General features: G+C 48.6%; 1 protein-coding gene across 2 annotated transcripts in view; it reads right to left on the minus strand.

The window, feature by feature from the left end:
* The window catches only part of KAT5 (lysine acetyltransferase 5), an 804,909-nt gene that overhangs the window by 578,107 nt on the left and 201,496 nt on the right, over positions 1–25,306 (minus strand). The window lies entirely within an intron of this gene.

Genomic DNA, 25,306 nt, shown 5'->3' on the forward strand with positions numbered 1-25,306 from the left:
CGTTGCCCTAATACTTTATACGAATAATGGCATGCATAGTCCATACCCATTATCCCTTACCGGCCAGGTAAATGATATTGCAAGCCCTCCACTTATAAAGTAGCCATGACCTTTGCCTACTAAAAAATACTTACAGGGCAAATTAATATTTGAGTTTTAGAATGCATTAACCTACAAGGGGGGCCGCTTCAAAGAGCTTGTGTGACATACGTACTAAGAATAAGAATCATGAGATGAGGTTACACATTCAAGTAGCTTGGTTATTAGCCCTCAGTATCTGATATTTGAGCTGACAGTTGGGCTACATAGTGCTTTTGCTAAGGCGCCATGAGTAACAGAAATTCTTGTGCTTAAACGTCATTCATACTAGAAACATAAAACAAGTGGATGTAGGTACAAATCTGGTAACCTTTTGTAGAGCCATGGTAGGCAGAATCAAGGTTGTCTGGTGATATATCTGAATGAGGCTTGGGGCAGAAGTTCGAGTTATAAGGAATACGTGTGGTAGAGTCAAGTATAGGGGTCATGGGTAGGGAGGGGAGATAATTTGGTTAATGTGTGCAGACATCTCTTAATTATATCTTCTGTACATGCAGTAAGTTTATTATCTTAGTTTTTAACCTATTGTGGATGTAGTCAACTTTTAGGGTTTAGGGTCAAGCTTGCATAGTAGGGCAATGTAAATAAGCTAGACCAGAATATCAATACTAGTTCATATAATGTACCTTCATTTTGAAAGAAAGCAAATATTAGGTACCTGCTGTGCCTTGTGCATTATTACATCTTTTTGAATAGGTGGGAATTGTCTGTGAACGCTGCTGAAATTCTTCTGAGCTGAACCCAGAAGGAAGTTGGGCAAGCGCACATGAGCACAGCTAAGAGGGAACATTGCTGCAGCGTCCTGACCTTTCCCGGAGAGAGAAGCTGCAACCAGGCCAGCCAGAGCTCCAGAATAGTCAGGGTTAATGTTCCTGGCCTTGGTGGGCTATCTCCCATATAAGGCGACCATCCCCTAGTGCAGCGGCTGTCCCAGGGAGCCCCAACAGGGTCCCCCATCCCTTCCCATAGGGAAAATCTGAAAATTGTGTTCCCCCCCCCTAAATTTGGGACTTTGGCGGGGCTTGTGGGTAATACATTCGAAGGCGATTGGCCCATGTCAGACCTCTGTGGATTCCCACGGGTGTCTTCTTTTCGGAAATGCGTGGGGTTCCCCGTTTTCCTTGGTGGCTGCCAGACCCAAATCTATAGGTTGACCACAACAGCAAATTCCCACAAAATCTGCTCTGCCGAAAGGCTTGAGGTTACCAGTGGTTTAGCCTTTTCCCTTTGCGCCCAGGTAGGTGCACCCACACATTTTTCTTGTATCTGCTGAGATTCACATGCTATGCATAGGCCGACATCTAGTGGAAGCTGCAGAGTATTACAGTTGTTTTCAAAACTCGAAAAGGGACGTCGACAGGGCGTTCCAGCAATACTATCCCTAGTGTGATGCTCATTGTACCCATAGTCCTTCACGCATCGAGGTCCCTCAGATTGTTTTGTTTTTGACATGAGGTTGCATGAAGTGTAGCGTGAGTACAGGTGTAGTAAAGCAGATATATATCAGATAATGCCCAGACAAAACATCCATGCACCTTCTACTCCAAGGGGAGGAAGGATGGGCACATGTGAATACAAGCATCAGAAATACAATTATGGCGAGTAATGTATCCCTTCTGAGGCTTGTGGAATCTGCTTAGATCACATGCTTTAGAGTGTGTGTCAATACAGTAGTGCTGAGTGTAAGTATGTACTGAGCTCCATGTAGCTGCTTTGCAAAATGGCGTCCAGCGGGCCATTTGCGATAAAAGCCAGAGGAGCTCCTGTACCCCTTGTGGAGTGAGCTCTTGGTGTGAAAGGCAGTGTTTTGCTTGAAAAAGAGTAGCAGAGCTGTATACATCCGACTATCCATCTGGAGATGTAATTTTGGAAATACGGTCTCCTCTGCCTGGTGCTACGCAGACAAACAGATTGTCTGTTTTTCTGAGCGGTCTGGTCTTGTTTACATAGTAAAAGACCGCCCACCTTACATCTAGTGTATGGATTTTGTTCTCAGCTGAGCTTGTTGGGTTCTAAAAGAAGGCTGGTAGCTCGATGGATTGGTTTACGTGGAATTTTTAAATGAACTTAGGTGAAAACCTAGGGTGCGTTCTTAATACCAATTTCTTTGTGGATAACAAAGAAAGGGTCTTGCACTGACAATGCTTGAAGTTCACTGACTCTCCTTATGGAGGGGATAGCCACCAAGAAAGCCGCTTTATATGTCAGGTGTTTAAGACTTGACTTATGCATAGGCTCAAAGGGGGGGTTCCGTTGAGTTTTGCAAGTACTACATTGAGGTCCCAGCCTGGCGGTGGGTTTGATATAGGAGGGTGGAGTCTCTTTACTCCCTCCATGAATGCCTTAATGACAGGGATCTTCTACCATGATAATTTACTGTGAGAGGTGATGTATGTGGACATAGTCGCCAGTTCAACCTTTATAGAGTTAAAGACTAATCCAGAGTCTAATAAGTGGAGCATGTAATGAAGAATGTGTGTTGAAGTAAATTCTATCGTGTTTATACGCTTTGACTGGCACCAAATTACAAATCTTCTCCACTTGTCAAATAGTGTCAGGTGTTTGGTTTACGTGCCAACTTGAGGAAATCCATACACCTTTCAGGTAAATTAAGATGTCCAAACTCTATGACCTCACGAGCCAGGCTGCCAAGTTCAGTGAGTGATGTTAAGGGTGTAATGTCCCGCCCATGCTGGGAGAGCAAGTTGGCCGTGCACAGGAGATTGATCGGATTGCACATTGCCAGTTTGCGCAAATGTGGATACCAAGGTTGTCTCACACACATGGGAGCAACTAGGATTAACGTCATGTGTTCCCTGTGAATCTTGTTCACCACTCTGCTCATTAGTGGAGTTGGGGGAAAAGAGTAAGCACATTTCCCTGACTTACTCATACATAATGCGTTCCCCTTGGACTCTGGTTGGGGAATCCTGGACGTAAAGTCTGGGCATTGCCTGCTTTCTCTTGTAGCAAACAAGTCTAGTGTGGGGTAGCCCCACTGTGTGAAAACGTGATCTACACTTTTGACGAGTTGCCACTCATGGTCTTCTGGTAGAGGATTTTTGCTTAGCGAGTTTGCTAGGGTGTTTAGTTCCCCATGAACATGTTGGCAAGTCAGGAACATCCCCCGTTTGAGTGCCCATTTCTATATTTTCTGTGCTAGCCTGGACACATTTGGAGAATGTGTGCACCCCTGCTTGTTGATATAGAACATTGCAGTGGTGCTGTCTGTGAGCATTTGTACTGAGATTAGTCAGGGGCGCTTCGAAGGCTTGGAGTGCTTTGAATATTGCTAGAAGTTCCAGCAAGTTGATGTGGTTCTGTGCTGTGATTGGAGTCCACAGACCATGCGCTGTTAGGTGAAGGTGATGGGCCCCACTCCCGTTGAGAGATGCGTCTGTTGTAACAACCGCTTGCACCACCGGGCCGTGGAAAGGTTTTCCTTCAATAGATTCTCCTTTGTCCACCAGCATAGAGTTTGCACTAGGGTTGGCGAAATGCCACTCGATCGTCCCACTGACTGCTTGCCTGAGACCACTGTTTCACCAACCACTCTTGCATTGGGCGCTTGCGCTATCGTGCGTGTGGGACCAGGTAAATGCATGATGGTATCATCCTGAGCAAGCGCATTGCTTTGCGTACAGTTATCTGGCGACTGGCTAGATACTGAGTTTTTTGCAGCAGTATGTTCTGTACTCTTTCATTTGATGGAAAGTCTAGACCCTCTTCTGTTTTTATAACAGCTCCTAAGAACAGTTTACTCTTGTTTGGTACAAGGCTTGACTTTTTCTCGTTGATTGAGAAACACAATTGAAAAAGTAGATGGATCGTTCTGCGGGTATTTTGCTAGCAAATTTGGGGATACTCTCCTGTGATCAGCCAGTCGTCCAGGTAAGGGTACACTGGGATGGACTCCCTGCGTAGGTGCACCGCCACCACCGCCAGTACCTTGGTGAATACCCTTGGAGCGGATGCTATGCTAAAGTGTAGCACCTTGAATTGGTAGTGCTGGTTTGCTATCTTGAAAAACGCAAGCATCTTCTGTGCGCTGGGAACATTGAAATATGAAAGTATGCATCTTTCATATCCAAGGTTGCCATGCAGCAACCCCCGCTTTAGCAGTGGGATTACTACCTCTAGCATGATCATTCAGAATTTCTGTGGCTTGACATAGATGTTTGCAGGTCGCAGATCTAAGACAGGGCGCATGGTGAGTTTTTTTTTGACACAAGGAAGTACATTGAATAGATACCCTTGTTTACCTTTGTTCGCTGGGACGACTTCTACTGCGTATTTTAAGAGCAGCGCTGTCACCTCTTTAAATAGGATGCGCTGTTCTTCTTTGGAGGTGGTCTTTTGTCTTGGTGGATAGTTGGGGGGGTTGCTGTAGCAGTTCTATACAATAAACGCTCGCCACGGTTGAAAGTACCCACTTGTCTGAGGTGATTCCCTCCCATACGTAGGTAAAGTATGATATGCGGTCATCTACTGGAGTGGCATGGAAGCCGTCTACCATTTTCTTGGATGTACGCACGTTACTATGAACGTATGCAGGCATTCTGATTGAGTTACATTACGAGCTGTGAGTCAGTGTGGAGACTTCTACTGATCACTGCGTTTACAGGTTTTTTGCACAACAGGAGGCGACTGCTTAAGAACGATGATACGATCTAGACCGCCTAAACAACTTCCCTTGTTATAGGGTGTATTTTCTTACGAACAATGGCAGCTGCTGAGAAGGCCATTTGTTTTATACAAATATCATCAACAGAACGGCCGGACCTCGAGTATCCATTCACATAGAGTGTGTAAGGACAAGGCAAAAGCTATTGGTGCATTTTAACAACTCGATTTCATTCTTCTCCGACTACTTCAGACTTCAATAATCAAGATGGAAAGAAACATGTCGGGTCTCTTTTTTATGAACGTGATAAACTGATATAATAAGCTGTGACTATGTTCTCCAGACACTGAGAACATTATATTTAACAGTGTTATGATTTTTTGTTATTGATTATAGTATCTTTATTTTTGTTAATGAGTATATCACTGTGGGAGATTTGTTTTTTTTGCTACAAGATATTCATTTTGTAGGTCTGTTTTATATATATTCTTTTGATTATATTTAGACTAATAGTATGTATAGTATGTTGTCGTTGATTGAGTGTAGTATGAGGTGTTTTGATGATGTGAATGTGTTTGGGTTTGTTAGATTTTGGACTGTGAAGAGGAATATGAATTAAGTGTATATTTATGATGTATGTGTTTTTCTAATAATTTTCTCCATATTGACATATGTTAATAGATTTTATTATAAATGTATTCTCATAAAATGCATATGGAAGTGAATTGAATTCTTTCACTTCTGAACATGAGATGAACAGTTTTACCATTCTTGGTGTGGGTATGTAATAGTTGCTTTTGTTTTGCTCTGCCTTACACCTAAATTGAAGCAGTTGAATCCCAACCTCTTAGTTTACATATATATGAGTGTTTCCCAGGTGTGGTCGGGTTTCATTTGAACCTGGCGTTCCTATTTGTGTTTGATGATGGCATGGGAGGGAACCTGTAGCGAGTGGTCATTATTTGGGGGGGGGGGTGTTGAGTCGCCTCTGGAAGAGAAGGATCTATCCCTGCCGTGAGATCTTCTCTGGCCTCTTTGAAAACCTTACGAGGACTGCCCCTGTGGTATGCCCCAGGACAAGCTTTCACCCTGGTTGTACCCTGACCCCCGCCTTGAGTTTTGCCCCCTAAAGCGGCACCAATTATAACCCTCTCTTTGTCGGGAGTGTTTGTTAGTAAGCTGCCCTAGTGACTTTAAGGTAACATACCCTTTCTTGGCGATATGGGCATATTGAGAAGTGTGGCATGTGCCTCGAGCTTAAACCCAGACTGGCGTGGCGTTTGATTAAAGTGCCCTCAGCTATTATTCTCCCTGCATTATCTGCTGCATCTAAATTTTTCTTATGGATGCAGTTTGCAACAGCTTTACCTTCTGCAACGGAGAGAGACAGTTGTGACTTGAGGGGCTCTGGAGCTGGAGCTATCTGTTCGGCGAACTCATCCCACTTATGGTAGTTGTAGCTGGCTAGTAAGGTGGCGTTATTGGCGATTCCCGCTTGATAAGCTGCCGAAGACCCTACTTTCCTACCAAAAGTATAAATCTTCTTACTTTCTTTATCCGGGGTTGCTTCTGAAGAGGCTAGAGGTGTTCCCGCTCTATTTCTAGTGGTTGTAACCACCAAGGAATCAGATTTTTAATGGTCTCCTGATGTAAAGGTGGTCTGAGGGAGCTGGCTGGAAGAACTTTTCAATGCGTGGATTTACAGCCTGTGTTAAATTTGGAGTCACTAGAGAGGGTTGAATTCGCCTCTGTACAGATTGGAGAATTTGAATTAATTGGGTAGCAGACTTTTTATCTCCCAAAATGTTTTCAACAAAGTCCTTGTCTACCTGGGTCTCCTGTGTATATATCTTAAAATGTTCTGCTGCTTTTAGGGGCGGATCATTGTATTGAATTTGATTGTCGACCAGTGAATCTGCCACCGGTGGGTCTGAGTGATCCAACAACTATATAATGTAGACGTAGTCGTAAAACTTGGCTACATACCCCCCCACTTCTTCAGGTGTCAGTGTAGGTTCCAGTGTCCTGGAGGTCCTGCGAGGAGTCATAATAAGCAAGCTGTCCTAGGTCCTGCTGAAAGGTGGGTACTTGTGTGGTGCATGTGCAGGCACTCTCTTGGTGGGGGGCTGTGCAACTGCGGCCCCACAAGCTGGTCTGCTACATGGAGTGCCCTGAAGGTTTACTAAAACCTCGGGGTGGTTATCAAAGGAAGTGACTCGGGAAGACATCCATCTCATGACATCAATTTCCTCAGCCGAACATTGGGATGAACTCGGAATAATAGAGAGGACAGGAGGAGTGGGTGTTGGCTCAGGTGCAAGGTTATTTGTGTGTCTCATTGCCCCTGAAATGGTCCCCTCCCCCTGGGTCATAGTCTCTAAACTAGAGCCCTCTCTTTGTGTCTTTGAGGACTTGCGGTTTTTCGACATCCGACCTTTTAGTAGTATGTCCGGGATATGTTTTTGATGAGCTCACTCATTTTCAAGCTGTGTATGGTCTTCGCAGGGGCCTTCGATGCGTCTTTCAACTGTCGATTATCGGCATGCGTGTGGGCCGCCTTAGAGGATTTGGACACAGTGTCAGAACCGCACTTGCCTGTTGATTTCGGGGGCCTGTCTTGAGGCGAACACGAGCGCGATGGGCGAGAGGACAGGGAAATGTCAGACCTCAGCCTTGATGCCATGTGTGGCGTTCCGGTCGGCGTTGAGGTCGACTTTTACACACGGACATCCGATGTATCCCGTTCGCCCTAGGAGTCACTATAGACATTGATGCTGTCGTCAATGGAGGCAGCCTCAACGTCCATGGCGGCTTCGGTCTGCATGGCGTGGTGGGCCCAGCGCTTTGACTTGCGGTCCTTAAGAGTCTTGGCTTGAAGAGCTTGCAAGATTTGCAGTGGCTCTCGTTATGGTCCCTTGGGAGACAAAGATTGCACACCCGGTGCAAGTTTTTCCAGGGAAATTTACGGTTGCAGGATGGGCAACATTTAAATGGTGTATTCTCCACTGTGCATGGGGAAGGCAGAATGGCGAATTGAGTGGGTAGTGAAGGGAATATACATTCTCTTAGGAGGACTAAGAAATGAAACACCCCCCCACTCTCCCTACTGTGAGGGCTGAGGCCCGGTGCTGCCTTCTGATGCCGTCTGAAAAGTTTGTCGCGACAAGTTGGAGCAGCCGTTGATGAACAAAGTCCTCTAAGCTGTCACCGAAGGTCTTGCAAGGGAACGGCTAACAAAGGACAGTAAGAGTATACAAGAATTAATTATCTTTGTAAGTAATGGCGATAGCCAGAAGGAACTCCGCTTTGAGCAACTGACAATGATGGTGGAAAAAAACGATCTGAGGAACCTTTACATGTGAATCACCATGGGTACAGTAGACGTCACACTAGGGATAGTATTACTGCCACGCCCTGTCGACGTACCTTTTCGAGTTTCGAAAACAACTAAGGCTCCGCAGCTTCCACTAGATGTCGGCCTATGCATAGCATGTGATCCAAGAAGATTCCACAAGCCTGCTATATATAAAAAGCAGAAAATCTGTTTGTTCCTTATACAATTCCACACCGTTCCACCAATCTGCACCACATTTTGCATAGTTACCCGTTAGGACCCTTCGGACATTACTGGCGACATGACATTTGGACACCCCACCCACCCCTTTCCTCAGATTTCAGCCCCTTCACATAAGCTCATTTTAAGCATCACAGCGCGAGGAACAATTGTTAGGGACCTGGAAAACCATTCATCAATGCCCTAGAACGTACCAATTCTGAGATTTTTGCAATGCAAGGCACTGCACGTTGCAACAGTGAGGCGACAGGCGGGGAGAGCGCACAGGAGAACAAGTTACTTACCAACTGGTAACGTTCTTTCGAATGGATGTTCCTCCCACGTATTCCTCATCTTTGATATTTGTATCATCAGCTTTACTACTTGGAAAAAAAAAAAAAGTCCCACACCAGACGGTGCTGTGCTCAATGTCGTGATGTTGATGTCCCTTCAAGGGCTGCCGTAGAGCATCAACGTCATCCATAGTATGAATAGCTCAAGCCGCGCCCGTTGGCTTCAGTTCTGTTTTTTCAATATCCTCAATTGAGGAGTTGACCAGGCGAGGCGTACCCATAGACCATATGCCCTCAGAAAGTGCAGAGTGTAAAAGCACGTAAATTGTATGGTGGGGTAGGCTGAGAGGGGCGATGAGGAATACGTGGGAGGAACATCCAGTCAAAAGAACGTTACTAGTTGGGAAGTAACTTGTTCTTCGAATGGATTGTGTCCTCCCACGTATTCCTCATCTTTGATACACTCCCAAAGCAGTGAAAATTTGGAGGAGGGAGTACAAATTAACCCTAATCATAGACTGTATGAAGAACAGCCTTTGCAAAAAGACCTCCTTGGGACGAGGTCGAATCTAAACAATAATGTTTTACAAACGTATGCATAGACGACCAGGTGGCCGCTGTACAAATATCTTGCACCAGGACACCCCTTTGAAGAGCAGCAGAAGTTGCCATGACCCTAGTAGATTGAGCTCTTAGCCCATCTGGAGGTTCTTTACCTGCCAGTCTGTAACATTCTCCAATTGCCAAAATTATCCATCTGGATAAAGTCGGTTTTGTTACTGCCAGGCCCAATTTGTGGCCGGTATATCCAATGAAAAGTTGGTCATTTTGGTGAAACTTTGCAAGCCTAGAAATATAAAAGCTGAGAGCCCTTTTCGGGTCTAGCCTGTGAAGCCTTTCTTCCTCCTTTCCTGCATGAGGCGGGAGGATAGAAAGATGGCAATGTAATTTTTTGAGACAAATGAAAGTCAGAGACTACCTTGGGTAGGAATGAAGGTTTTACTTTGAATATTACTTTATCTTTATGGAAAACAGTGTGAGGAGGCTTACAAGAGAGCCTGTAACTCACTCACGGGCTGATCTAATAGCCACTAGAGAACAAGTTACTCTCTTACCTGGCAACGTTCTTTCGATGGGATGGTCCGACGACTTATTCCATATCTATGACAGTAATCACCACAGCTGTGCTGCTTTGAAATTTTTTTTGGGTGTCTGCGTCCTGCGTCGATGACGTCGATACGCCGTCCTCAAGGGCCTCCATCGAGCCGACGTCACCGGATGTTATAAGTAGGACGCATGATGCCCATAGCCTCAGTTGTAGTTTTTTCCCAGAACGTGTGGCATCAGACCACTGCCAGTATGACCACAGAAAGCCTTGCGGAAACGTAAGCTGCAATCGCATAAGAAATTCTGTAGTGGGGCAGGAAGGGAGGGAGCGATATGGAATACGCCCATCGAAAGAACGTCACCAGGTAAGAGAGTAACTTGTTCTTCGAGGGGATTGGGTCCGCCGAAGTATTCCATATCTATGAGACTCCCAAAGCAGTACCAAGGTATGGAGGAGGGAAAAGAATTTAGAATATACACATTTAGAATGCCCAACCAAATTGCAGAGTAAAGGACCACCTTGCCAAAGGCCAGATCCTGCCCACGGATAGAATCCAGGGAGTAGTGACGTACAAAAGTATGGACCGAAGCCCAAGTGGCTGCATCACAGATGTTACATATAGGAACACCCCCTCTGCAGGGCAGTAGAGGCAGCCATACCCCTAGTGGAATGGGCCCATAAGCCAACCGGAGGGTCCTTACCCGCCAAGCAGTAACGTACAGAAATTGCCAAGATAATCCATCTAGACAAAGTCTGCTTAGTCACAGCTTGTCCCAACCGCCTTCCAGTGTAACCATTGAAGCGCTGATCGTCCACTCTGACCCGGGACATGCGAGAAATGTAGAAACTTAACGCTCTCCTAGGATCCAACCTATGGAGCCTCTCCTCTTCCTTACCAGGATGCGGAGGAGGATAAAATGGCGGAAGAATAACCTTCTGGCCCAAATGAAATTCCGACACCACCTTCGGAAGAAAGGAAGGACAAACTCTAAGGACAACCTTGTCCTTATGAAACACAGTGAAGTGTGGCTTAACTGAAAGTGCCTGTAACTTACTCTGCGAGCGGAAGTGACTGCAACTAAAAATAAAGTTTTAAGTGTGAGCAGTTTCAAAGGACAAGAACGTAAAGGCTCAAACGGAGCACCCATTAAGAATTTTAGAACAAGGTTCAAATCCTAACCTGGCACCTGAAAAGGTGACGGCGGGAACACGTTAGTGAGCCCTTTGAGAAACTGAGAAATTAAAGGAATTTTGAATTAAGAACACTCCTCAGACGAGCGCTTAAAGATGGACAGCGCCGCCAGGTAACCTTTAATGGTACCCACTTGCAAGCCCTTGTGGGCTAACGAAAGCAAAAAAGACAGAACCACAGGAATGTCACATGAAAAAGGATCCACATTCTTAACCCTGCACCAGTCGCAGAACTTTCTCCAACGGCAACAGTACAGGGACTTTGTTGCCGGCCTTCTGGCCGAACCCAACACCTCCATCAAGACTTTGGCGAGGTCCCAAACCTTGTACCTCAACCTTTCAGAAGCCAAGCGTGAAGGTTGAGGGACCTGACCTCTGGATGGAGAACCTGATCCCCCTCCCGTGAGAGCAGATTGTCTCGGTAGGGAAGACGACGTGGAGGGCAGATGGACAAGTCGAGAAGGTCCGGGTACCACGTCCTCCGGGCCCAAGCCGGAGCAATGAGGATCATCCGGGAACCTGTCATGATCTCTGCTTCCAAAAGGTCAGGGTTTTCCCAACTCCCTTGGAAGCAGATCCATAACCCAGGTTCCGAGTGCCAACCAGTCCCAATTGGGACCTTTTGGACCCAGTCCTGGCGCCAGTGGCACCAGGCTCATAAATATGCCCAGTCCCAGCGCTGGAAGCGCCGGGCTCATAATGCTTGGGTGGACTTACCTTCAGCAGACCATGCTGCTTACTTGCCTGCCAGTTGAGCCTCTGATCCTCTTCTGTTTGGAACTACTTTTCCTGTTGGGTGGGGCTGGAGCCACTCCCTAGATTCAGAACACTGGAACTCTTCTGGAAGGCAGGAACTCTTTTCTTACTTAGGCGTGGCTGTGGAAGGAGACACCTAAGCACTACAGGAGGCTATTTAAACCACACCCGGTGGATGAATCTTGCTTTGCGTTATTCTGCAACCTCTGCAGCAGAACGCTCATCGTGTCTTCTGCATCCGGTCCTGGGCCTAAGGAAAAAGGCTTACCATCCTGAATCCAGTCTTCAGCAACACCTCTAAAGACAAGAAAGAACAGGTTAGCATTCCGGCATCTGAAAGGCAAAGGCTTACCTACTCTTCGTGCGCTCCGGAGGTCTTCACACTGCATTCCGGCATCTGAAAGACAAAAGTTTACCAACTCTTTGCACGCTCCGGAGGCCTTCGGCGCTGCATCCCGCATCTGAAAGACAAAACAAGGTGCGTTTAAAGACATTGGGGAACTTTAATACTCACGTGCCATTACTCCTTTCCACATCTAATCCAGTGGGTATTCCGGCACCCTGCAGCCGCTCCGAACTCGTACCTGCAAAATAAAAAGACAGTTAGAGCGCATAGTGAAGCAGGCAACAAGCGCTTACTTACGTGCTTCCAGGCGCTTCTATTCATCACACGGGCTCCATCTTCAACTCACTTCAGCCCGTCATCCGCCATCGCCGGAACCCTGCAAAACAAGAGACATCATTACTAAAGACTTTAAAGACATTTGAATGACTCGAAACTTACCGTTCGTGCAGTAAACGACGGACAGCAGTCCTCTGAAGTCAAGAGGCCTGCGCTACCTATCCAGTGAAGAAACTGGTTACAGGACCCTGCCCCGAGGCAGATGGAGAGCTCGGCATTCACTTACCTAAGGTGAGAGCGTTAACCTTTGGGGGTCTACAGGAGAGGAGAAGAGGAAAGAGATAGGGACACCCCAATAACCCCAGTTCATTAACCCCATATTTTCTATCTGCAGACATCTTACTCTACACGTCAGGCATACAGTGCACAGAGGTCCAGCCCAAAGAGCCAACCGGGTGCTACACATCACCTTTGAAGATACAGTAGTCGCCCAGTCAAGACCGGCGCCTCTGCGAGAATCAGGTGAGCGTTACAGAACGCAAAGCCTACCGCAAAACTCTCGCCCAGGCGCTATGGAAACCTCGGATACTGACCCCCTAGCCCGGTTACTTGGGGAACTAAGGGCAGAAGTGCATGCAGCTCGTCAGGAAACGAATGCTCTAAGAAGGGAACTAATTATTTCCAAGGAGAGAACAGACAATCTTGCTAGACAAGTGCTACAGTCACAAGCCGGACAGACCCCGTTACCCGCATCAGGGGCAAATCTTCCTTCAACATCCTCTATGAATCCAGTGCAGATCAACCTACCTGGGAATGTACCTCTGGCTCCGCCCGAACGATTTTCTGGTGACCCAAAGAGGTTTGCAGTATTGATCAATCAGTGCCGTTGCACTTCTTATGCCGGCCAGCAGCCTTTCCAACTGATCAAGCAAAAGTAGCTTTTGTACTTTCGTACCTTAGTGGCAATGCAGCAGACTGGTCGATCCCTCTAGTTAATCAAGATGATCCGGTTCTCCATGATTTTCAAGCCTTTCAGCTTAGTATGGAAAAACTGTTCGCAAGACATTCACAGGGGCAGGCCTTGGACAATGAGCTTCTTTCGTTGCGACAGGGTAATCAAGACCTTTTGGCTTATATTGCATCTTTCAATAGACTAATAGTGGAAACTCAATGGCCTGAGGACAAAAGGATTACGCTGTTTTATAGAGGTCTACGTGGAGAGCTCAAAGATGTTTTAGCCCAAGTAGTGAATCCCCCACAAGACTGTTCGGATTATATAGACTTGGTCATTCAAATAGATCACAGGCTGCAGAACAGGAAGGCCGATCGTTCCAAGTTTGATGCTCGAGTATTTTCCAAACCGCCAACTCCTTCCAAAGGAGTAGACTCCGGGGAACCCATGCAAATAGGGGGTCTGAAAGGTCCTCTAACACAAAGGGAGCGGGAAAGGAGGAAACAGTTGCAATTATGCCTATATTGCGGAAACTGAGGGCACTTTCTTCGAGACTGTCCGGTGAAACCTGCCAAGAAGGCAGTAGGAGCTGCAGTTACCAAAGTTACAAACTCTGAGCAGGGAAACGACCTCGCCCGACAAGAATAGAGGTCCTCTTGCCGAGCGTGAAAACCAGTTCCGTGACCTCGCATTTCGTGATACCTATGGTCCTCATTAGCCCTGATAATCCGGATCGATTACATGCAATTGAAGCTTACGTCGACAGCGGTGCCATCGGCAATTATGTGGATCATGAAATGGTTTTGAGGATGAATCTAACTCTTTGTCCCAAGGCTGTAAAGGACGTCATTACTACGGTGGATGGTACGGAGATAGCCTCCGGGCCAGTAACGCATACCACTCAAGAGGTGACGCTAGTAAGTCAAGATGGACACCATGAGAAGATCGTGTTCGATGTGATCAAGGCCCCTCAGTTTCAGATTATTCTAGGAATACCTTGGTTAGAGAAACACAATCCTCTGATCGATTGGCGAGCAAGAACGGTCCAGTTTCCAGAATGTGTCTCTACTTGTCACCCTCCACCTGGTGTTGCACTGGCCGCAATTTCTTCAGAGACTCCCCAGTTACCTCCCGAATACCTAGAATACCAAGATGTTTTCCGGAAGGATCAGGCTAACTCTCTACCTCCTCATAGGTCTTATGACTGCCAGATAGACCTGATACCTGGATCTACTCCTCCTTGTAGTAGAATGTATGCCCTCACCGAGCCTGAGAACCTTCACCTTCGACAATACCTGGATCAATACCTGGCAAATGGGTTTATTCGTCCTTCCAAGTCCCCTGCTTCTTCAGCTTTGTTCTTCGTTCCAAAAAAGGAAGGAGACCTTAGAACTTGTATCGATTATCGCTCCCTGAACCAGATCACCGTTAAGAATAGATATCCGTTACCTTTGATCCCTGAACTCCTGGACCAAGTCAGAAAAGCATGCATATATACAAAGCTGGATCTTAGAGGAGCTTACCACTTGGTACGAGTAAAAGAGGGCGATGAATGGAAGACGGCCTTCCGCACCAAGTATGGGCTATTTGAATATCAGGTCATGACCTTCGGACTTTGCAATGCCCCGGCCGCCTTTCAATATTTTATGAACGATGTCCTCAGAGAGCTCATAGATGTATGTGTTGTTGTTTACATTGACGACATCCTCGTTTATTCTTCATCGGAATCTGAACATCGGAAACACGTGAAAATGGTCCTCGAAAGATTGCGTCAACACAAACTTTTCGCTAAGTTGGAAAAATGTGTTTTCAACGTGACTGAAGTTGAATTCTTGGGATTCATATTATCACCTGGCGGAGTGCGTATGGATTCAAAGAAGGTCGATGCAGTTCTCAAATGGCCATCACCATCCTCCGTAAAAGGTGTGCAAAGCATGTTAGGCTTCGCTAACTTTTACCGCAGGTTTATCCCCGAATTCTCTCGAATAGTCCAGCCCATCACTGCCTTGTTAAAGAAAAACAAACGTTTTGAATGGTCTACCGAGGCGGAACAAGCTTTCCAGGATTTGAAGACTAAATTTATCTCTGCACCAATCTTAAAACACCCTCGCCCCGAACTCCCCTACATCGTGGAAACTGATGCTTCAAGCCTTGCCATGGGGGCAGTTCTATCACAAAAGGACCCGGTAACCAATCAGTTGCATCCCGTGGCATTTTGGTCCCGCAAATTCTCGCCTCCTGAAATCAATTACACGATTACTGACAAGGAACTTCTGGCTATCAAGTCTGCCTTTAAGGCTTGGCGGCATTATCTGCTGGGGGCCCGACACACCGTTACTGTGATTACGGATCACCGAAACCTGCAATATTTGAAGACTGCAAAAGCCCAATCCTCTAGACAACTCCGTTGGGCATTATTCTTTGCCGAGTTTGACTTCATAATTACCTATCGACCTGGTACAAAGAACGGTAAAGCCGATGCCCTTTCTCAGATGGGAGTGGAAGAACACTTGGTCAACCCTAAACCTGTACCAATCATTCCCGAACAAAGAATTCTGGGTGTAATCGCCACAGAATCCATAGAGGAAGTTAAGGATAAAGCCAGGCAACTTGTAACTCCAGCAGACATACAGAATTGGCATCTGCAGGGAAAGGACTTTGCAGTAAAGGACAACTTATTGTATTTCCAAGAACGATTATACCTAACCAGCACAGATTTACAGAAAAAAGTAATCTCTTGTTATCACGACTCTTTAATGGAAGGTCATCCCGGTATAGCCAAGACCTCAGAAAAGATCAAGCGCTACTTCTGGTGGCCGTCTTGGAAAAAAGATATCAGAGACTTTATAATGTCCTGTGGAGTATGCGCCCAAAACAAGAGTCAAAAGGAAAGACCAGCAGGCCTCTTACGCCCTATTGACATCCCACCTCGCCCTTGGCATACGCTTTCTATGGACTTCATCACCGATCTACCTCCATGCTCCGGATACAATACGATTCTAGTAATCGTGGACTTATTCTCCAAGATGGCGCATTTCATTCCGCTCAAAGGCTTGCCAACAGCAGCAACTCTGGCCCGAGAATTTCTCGAAAACATCGTCCGACTGCACGGTTTTCCTTCGGTTCTAATTTCGGATCGAGGTAGTCAATTTATTTCTCATTTTTGGCGAAGTTGCTGTCGGTCGGCTCAAATTGATGTGAGACTATCGACCAGTCACCACCCTCAGACCGACGGACAAACCGAGAGGACCAATCAAACTCTGGAACAGTATTTACGCTGCATGCTGCAACAAACTGAAAAAACTTGGAAAGATATCCTTTGGATAGCCGAGTATGCCTACAATAACTCTGTCCATTCGGGAACTGGGAAAACCCCATTTTTTCTTTTGTACGGCAGTCACCCTCGAACCTCGGAGTTGGATCCCCTCCAAGATCTTGAAACACCAGCAGTAGACTACCTGCATTCTACAATCACCCAAGCCTTTAAGGAAGCTGTTTCTCACCTTCAAAGGGCTAAAGAACAATACAAGAAAGGAGCAGATCAACATCGGAAGGAAGCCCCTCACTATCAAGTAGGGGATCAAGTCTGGTTATCCACCAAATATCTATCTCTAAAAGGGCCACGCACATTCAACCCAAGATACCTTGGTCCCTATTCCATCACTACCATAGTAAACCCAGTAGCGGTCAAGTTGGACTTGCCCCCGCACATGAAGATACATCCGGTCTTCCACGTCTCTCTATTAAAACCCGTGCAACCTCAAACCCGACTAACCAAATCTCCAAAACCTATCCTAGTGGATGGAGAACTCGAGTTTGAAGTCAAAAGCATTCTGGACTCCAAGATCTCAAAATCTAAACTATTCTACCTAATTGACTGGAAAGGCTACGGCCCCCAAGAGAGATCCTGGGAACCTGCTGAATATGTCCACGCTCCTCGCCTAATCAAAAGATTTCACCGAACATTTCCTGACAAGCCAAAACCCCCGGAGAAGCCCGGTTTGGGAGGGGCCTTGAGGGGGGGTACTGTCATGATCTCTGCTTCCAAAAGGTCAGGGTTTTCCCAACTCCCTTGGAAGCAGATCCATAACCCAGGTTCCGAGTGCCAACCAGTCCCAATTGGGACCTTTTGGACCCAGTCCTGGCGCCAGTGGCACCAGGCTCATAAATATGCCCAGTCCCAGCGCTGGAAGCGCCGGGCTCATAATGCTTGGGTGGACTTACCTTCAGCAGACCATGCTGCTTACTTGCCCGCCAGTTGAGCCTCTGATCCTCTTCTGTTTGGAACTACTTTTCCTGTTGGGTGGGGCTGGAGCCACTCCCTAGATTCAGAACACTGGAACTCTTCTGGAAGGCAGGAACTCTTTTCTTACCAGGAACTCTTTTCTTACTTAGGCGTGGCTGTGGAAGGAGACACCTAAGCACTACAGGGGGCTATTTAAACCACACCCGGTGGATGAATCTTGCTTTGCGTTATTCTGCAACCTCTGCAGCAGAACGCTCATCGTGTCTTCTGCATCCGGTCCTGGGCCTAAGGAAAAAGGCTTACCATCCTGAATCCAGTCTTCAGCAACACCTCTAAAGACAAGAAAGAACAGGTTAGCATTCCGGCATCTGAAAGGCAAAGGCTTACCATCCTGAATCCAGTCTTCAGCAACACCTATAAAGACAAGAAAGAACAGGTTAGCATTCCGGCATCTGAAAGGCAAAGGCTTACCTACTCTTCGTGCGCTCCGGAGGTCTTCACACTGCATTCCGGCATCTGAAAGACAAAAGTTTACCAACTCTTCGCACGCTCCGGAGGCCTTCGGCGCTGCATCCCGCATCTGAAAGACAAAACAAGGTGTGTTTAAAGACATTGGGGAACTTTAATACTCACGTGCCATTACTCCTTTCCACATCTAATCCAGTGGGTATTCCGGCACCCTGCAGCCGCTCCGAACTCGTACCTGCAAAATAAAAAGACCGTTAGAGCGCATAGTGAAGCAGGCAACAAGCGCTTACTTACGTGCTTCCAGGCGCTTCTATTCATCACACGGGCTCCATCTTCAACTCACTTCAGCCCGTCATCCGCCATCGCCGGAACCCTGCAAAACAAGAGACATCATTACTAAAGACTTTAAAGACATTTGAATGACTCGAAACTTACCGTTCGTGCAGTAAACGACGGACAGCAGTCCTCTGAAGTCAAGAGGCCTGCGCTACCTATCCAGTGAAGAAACTGGTTACAGCACCCTGCCCCGAGGCAGATGGAGAGCTCGGCATTCACTTACCTAAGGTGAGAGCGTTAACCTTTGGGGGTCTACAGGAGAGGAGAAGAGGAAAGAGATAGGGACACCCCAATAACCCCAGTTCATTAACCCCATATTTTCTATCTGCAGACATCTTACTCTACACGTCAGGCATACAGTGCACAGAGGTCCAGCCCAAAGAGCCAACCGGGTGCTACACATCACCTTTGAAGATACGGTAGTCGCCCAGTCAAGACCGGCGCCTCTGAGAGAATCAGGTGAGCGTTACAGAACCGAACCTCCGTAAACTCTGCAACACTTGCAGGATGACGGGGACTTGAGTAAACGCCTACAGTAGTGGGAAGGACCACTCCACCACAAACGCGTCTCCCAAGGCTCCTCTTGGAGGAAATTCCCACAAGCAGAACTTTTCGCACTTCCGGTTGACACTGGAGGCGAAGAGATCTACCTGAGGGGTCCCCCAAAGGGCGAAGATCTCCAGGAGAATCTCCTGAGCCAGCTCCCACTCGTGAGAGATCGCGTTCTGCCTGCTCAGAGCGTCCGCCGTCTCATTTTCATCTCTGGCCAGATGAACTGCTGAGATCGAAATTCCTGCTGGATGGCCCAGAACCAGAGCTGCATCGCCTCTCTGTACAGAGGAAGAGATCCTTTCCCCTCCTTTTTGTTGAGGTAGTGCATGGCCACTGTGTTGTCCGTCAGAATCAGGACATTCTTCCCTCGCACAGTCGGCAGAAAAGCCTTCAGGGCAAGCCGGACGGCCCTCAGCTCCAACAGATTGATATGGAGTCTGGACTCCGACGGAGACCAACGACCGCCGACTGTCAACTCGTTGGCATGAGCTCCCCTTCCCGTGAGGGATGTGTCCGTCACGATCGCCACCTCTGGCCAGGGTAGCGAAAACGGAGCCCCCTTCATCAGATGACCTTCGACAGCCCACCACAGAAGGTCCTGGGCGACCGAGGGCGGCACCTGAACGGGGTCCGACATCCTGCTGGAGGACTGCGACCACTGCATCTTGAGGGCCCACTGCAGAAGTCTCATCCGCAACCTGGCCTCCGGTACCAAAAGAATGCAGGATGCCATGAGGCCGAGCAACCTCAAAAACTTGAATGCCGGGAGACGCTGGGCGTGTTGAAACTTGTGCACCATTTGCTGAATGTGATGAGCCCTCACCTGGGGAGGAAAACACTGCCCCAGGGATGTGTCGAGCACTGCTCCGATGTACTAGAGCCGCTGGGTTGGCGTCAAATGGGACTTCTTTAAGTTGAGGGAAAAGCCCAGCTTGTGAAGGGAGTAGCAGGTGACAGACAGATGATCTAGGACTCGCTCGGGAGAGCGCGCCCTCATCAACCAATCGTCCAAGGTAGGGGTAGACGTGAATCCCCCCTTTCCTGAGATACGCTGCCACCACCACCATGAGCTTGGTGAAGACCCTTGGGGCGGATGTCAATCTGAACGGCAGGACCCGAAACTGAAAGTGTGAGTCGCCAACCACGAACCTCAGGTACTTCTTGTGCTTGGGATGAATCGGCACATGAAAGTAAGCGTCCTTGAGGGCGAGAGACACCAACCAATCCTGAAGTTGAAGGGCCTGTAGGACTTGAGAAAGAGTAACCATCTTGAACTTGTCCTTCCTGAGGAGCTTGTTCAAATCGCGCAAGTCCATGATGGGTCTTAATCCCCCGTCTTTCTTCGCAATAAAAAAATAAGGGGAATACCGTTCCTCTCCGCTACAGGCACGAGTTCTATGGCGCCCTTCTCCAGCAGGGATTACATTTCCTGCGCAAGGAGCGGATCCGGACTCTTCAAAGAGAGATTCCCTGGTGGATTGTCGCGAGGCCTTTGCCGGAAAGGAAGACAGTAGCCGTGGGCTATGATCTCCAGAACCCACACATCTGAAGTAATGGCACGCCACTCTACAAGATGCTGGGCCAGCCTTCCCCCAACCGGCGAACCATGGGACATGGCCACATGACTGAGCTGAAGCGGCTGCGGCAGTGCGTGAGGGCAAAGAGGCAACTGCCCGAGCGGCCTTGGCACCTCGAGTACCCTGTTTTCCACCTCTGGCACTCCTACCGGGGCCCCTTTGACTTGCAGCTCCTCTCGATCTACTAAAGGATGAGTAATATCGAAAGGAACCTCCCCTCCATTGCTGTCCCCTAGGACGAAAAGGCGGATGTTGGCGAACTGCAGCGCCCAACGACTTCCCTTCAACTTTTGAGGTCTGCAACCTCTCAAGGCTCTCGTCAGCCTTGCTGCCAAAAAGATGTTCACCATCAAAGGGCATGTTGAGGAGCCGAGCCTGCACATCAGGAGCAAACCGCGACTTCCTCAACCACGTAAGCCTGCGTATTACGGTGCTCGCTGCCATGGACCGGCTGACGCAATCAACCATGTCCAGACCCGTCTGAACGGATTCACAAACGGCATCCTTGCCATCCTGCACGATAGCAAGAACACCATCCTGTTCCTCCCCTTCCGGAATATGATCAGCTGCCAAGGACATACAGTTCCACAGAGTGTGCATGAAATGAGACAAGGCACAAACGGAGTTGGCAGCCTGAAGCGCCATACCCCCAGAAGAAAACACCTTCGCCCAGCCATCAAAACGTTTGTCGTCCCCATCAGGAGGGATGGTAGGGTACGACGCCTGCTTTGCGGGGGCCATAGCCGCCTGCACCACGAAACTCTCCGGAGTAGGGTGCGTGGTCAAGTAGCAGGGGTCGCCACTGGCTGGGCGATATTTCTTCGACAAGGACTTGCTCACTGCCGGGAGACTCTCCGGAGAAGACCAAGCCGCAGCCACCCTTCTCTGCAAGGCCATATGGAATGGTAGCACCGGGTCAGTTGGTGGACCTTGGTCGAGGATATCAGTCAGGTCATCCTACTGAAAATCCCCAGAGGGGGCAGACCACCCCAGGTAATCTGTGACCCTTGACATCAGGCGCCGGTATGAGGACTCAAGCCTACCAAACTCCACCACCGCAGAGGTGTCTAGACCCCTGGCCTCTGCAGGAACCTCACCTTCCTCAGACCCCTCATCCATCTCAGAAATATAATCCAGAGGCTGGAAGAAGGGTACAGAAACAGGAACAAAGACATGTTTAGCCTTAGCCAGAGCCTTTCTGGGCGGTACCACCGTGCCACGGGGTACCTACGACAAAGCCGCCTCGAAAGGCGTCGATGGATTCGGCGTCGACCGTGAGCGCGGCGCCGACAGCGTCGACACAGGCCGCAAGGGCAGAGCCCTGAACGTGTCTCTCGACAGCCTTGGCGCCAATGGCATCGACGACTTCCTCAGAGGCGGAGCCTCGAGAGAGAGTCCGTCGATGTCTTCTTCGAAGACATCACAGCTTCTCGCGGTCGTCGAGGACAGGGACCTGGAACGGGCATGTCTAGAGCGACCATCCTTGTCCGACCGGGACCTCGAAGGCGCCCAGTGGTCGCGACGACTGCTCGAGCCCGAAGGCAGACGAGCGGTGTCTCTAGCACGGTCACAGCCGGCGTCTTTCGACGGCGCAGACGGACCGGAGCCCAGCGATTGAAAAATCGACATCTCCTTTCGGAAGGAATCCAATTCCTCAGGAGTTGAATGCTTGTTGGGACAAGCAACCTGCCAACGGGCGGAGTCCTCGGACGAGGACGGGGAATGCGACCCTTGGCGGCGCTTCCTGGAGTGCCTCGAAAAAGGCAGAGGAATGGTGGGACCGACTCCCAGACCGAGAACCCCCAGACACACAACGACAATGCGGAGAGTCGCCCCTCGAATTGTCTGTCGAAAGACCAGTGGAACGTGACTTCCGGGGCTTGGCCACCTTACCGACTGGCAGCTTCTTCTTACGCTCCCGCAAGGCCTTCGATGTGAGCGACTGGCAGTCGACACAATCATCCGTATCGTGGTCCTCCCCCGAGGCACCAGAGGCAAGCGTCGTGTGTGTCCGTCGCCGACATCTTGGATCCGCACACCCGACACGTCTTAAAACCGGACCGCGGGGTGGAAGAAGTCGAAGACATCATACAATACACAATGATGAAACAGGTTCGAAGAACCGAAAGAACAGGATTCAGTAGAACCGAGGCACGCAGAGATCTCCAAAGCGAACAGGTTCGCGTAAAAAACAGAACAGAGGGTACGGGTGTCGTGCGTCCTACTTATAACATCCTGTGACGTCAGCTCAACGGAGACCCTCGAAGACAACCTATCGACGTCATCGACACAGGAAATTTTCCGAAGCAGCACAGCTGTGGTGATTACTGTCATAGATATAGAATACGTCGGAGGACACAATCCACTCGAATATGTTTTTCCCCCCATAACGTGTGGCACCAATCCAATGCCTGCTTGACTGCACATAGCCTTGCGGAAACGTAAGCTGCAATGGCATAGGAAATTCTCCAGAGGGGCAGGCTGGGAGGGCGATGTGGAATACGTTGGAGGATCATCCAATCGAAAGAACGTTACCAGTTGGTAAGTAACTTGTTCTTCGAATGGATTGTGTCCTCCAACGTATTCCACATCGTTGACAGACTGCCAAAGCATTACCAGAAAATGGGAAAAGAATTTAGAGTACCCAATCAGATAGCGTAAATACAGAACTGCCTTACTAAAGACCATATCTTGCCCATGGCTCGTATCCAGGGAATAATGTTTAACAAAGGTGTGGATAGGAGCCCATGTGGCTGCATCACAAATATTCCTAATAGGAACTCCCTGTTGTAGGGCTGTGGAAGTAGCCACGCCCCTAGTCGAATGAGCTTGCAACCCTTCAGGAGGGTCCTTACCCGCCAATCGGAAATATTCAGTAATGGTGAGGATAATCCACCTGGGCAAGGTCTGCTTGGTAATAGCCTGGCCCAATCCGTGTCCAGCATATCCCACAAAGAGTTGATCATCCACTCTGAAACTGGACCTCCTAGAAATATAAAAGTTCAGATCTCTCCTAGTATCGAATCTATGGTGTCGCTCCTCTTCCTTACCAAAATGAGGAGGAGGATAGAAAGAAGGAAGAACCACTTTCTGGCTCAAATGAAATTCAGATACTACTTTAGGTAGAAAGGAAGGACGTACCCTTAGTACAACCCTGTCCTTGTGGAACACAGTAAAGGGTGGCTTAGAGAAAGTGCCTGTAATTCACTCACTCTGCGAGCGGAAGTAACCACAACCAAGAACACTTGGAAAGGGGACAGTCCTTTAAGAAATAGAGAAATCAAAAGGAATCTTAAAGTAACAGCATTCTTCAGACGAGCGCTTAAATATAGACAGCGCTGCCAGGTAACCTTCAATGGTACCGACTTGAAGGCCCCTGTGGACCAAAGAACGTAAGAGAAAGACAAAACCATAGGCATGGAACACTGAAAAGGATCAACATCATGTCCCCTGCACCAGTCGCAAAACTTACGCCAACAACAACTGTACAAGGATTTTGTTGCTGGCCTGCTGGCAAAAAACAACACCTCCAACACATCATCCTGGAGGTCCCAATCCTTCTATCTCAAACTTTCAGATACCAAGCGTGAAGGTCGAGAGTCCTAACCTCTGGATGGAGAACCTGACCCCCCCCCTCTCGCGAGATCCGGGTACCACGCTCTCCTGGCCCAATCCGGAGCAATGAGGATCATGTGGGATCCGAACCTCTGTAACCTTCACAACACTTGAGGGATGACGGGGACTGGAGGAAACGCGTACAGCAGTGGGAATTACCAATCCACTACGAATGCATCAGCCAAGGCTCCTCTCGGAGGAAATTCCCTTGAGCAGAATCTCTCGCACTTCCGGTTGGCACTGGTGGCGAAGAGATCCACTTGTGGGGTTCCCCAAAGGGTGAAGATCTCCCGAAGGACTTCCTGAGTCAACTCTCACTCGTGAGAGATCATGCTCTGCCTGCTCAGAGCGTCCCCCACTGCATTTTCGTCTCCGGCCAGATGAACTGCCAATAGAGATTCCCTGCTGGATGGCCCACAACCATAGCTGCATTGCCTCTCTGCGCAACGGGAGTGACCCTACCCCCCCCTTTTTTGTTGAGGTAATGCATGGCCACTGTGCTGTCCGTCATGATCAGGACATTCTTCCCCCTCACATCCGGCAGAAAAGCCTTCAGGGCTAGCCTGATGGCCCTTAGCGCTAACAAGTTGATGTGGAGTTTGGACTCTGACGGAGACAAATGACCGCTGGCGGTCAAGTCGTTGGCATGAGCGCCCCATTCTGTAAGGGAAGCATCAGTCACTACAGTCACCTCTGGCCACGGTTGCCAAACCGACTCCCCCTTCATCAGGTTCCCTTTGTTGGCCAGCCACAGAAGATCCTGGAAGACCGAGAGTGGAATCTGAACGGGATCCGTCATGATATGATATGATATATGATATGATAAGGCATTTGTAACGCGCCTATACACATGTGTTTCAAGGCGCGACGAGGCGGGGGGGGAACAAGGGGAGACAGACAACAATCTTACTAGGCCAGGTGTCATTCAGATCGCGCAAGTGCAAGGGTAGAGGGGAAGGGAAAAGTGCATGGGGGAAAGGGAGAGGGGAAAGTGCAGTACAGGGTTATTAGCATACAGCATACAGGATAAATAACAAGGGCCAGCTGGTGGCAAGTGCGAGGTAAGTGCAGACAAGTGCTGGGAAAGGGGGCTGTATGGATACAGACACAGTCCCGTAGTGCAGGGGTTGCCGTGGAGGCAGTGCAGGGGAGAGTGGCTGGGCCGAGAACGGTGCATGGCCCAGTTGCAGATTCAGTGCAGTTTCAGTAGTATTAGCAGGGGAGAGGGGGAGAGAAAGCGGAGGCAAAGAGGAAGGTTTTGAGGTGCTTCCGGAACCGGAGGTGTTTCTCCTCATCTTGCCTGGGAACTGCGAC

This window comes from Ambystoma mexicanum, chromosome 2p (genome assembly GCF_040938575.1).
Source record: "Ambystoma mexicanum isolate Mex_15411 chromosome 2p, UKY_AmexF1_1, whole genome shotgun sequence".
Classification (NCBI taxonomy): Eukaryota; Metazoa; Chordata; class Amphibia; order Caudata; family Ambystomatidae; genus Ambystoma; species Ambystoma mexicanum.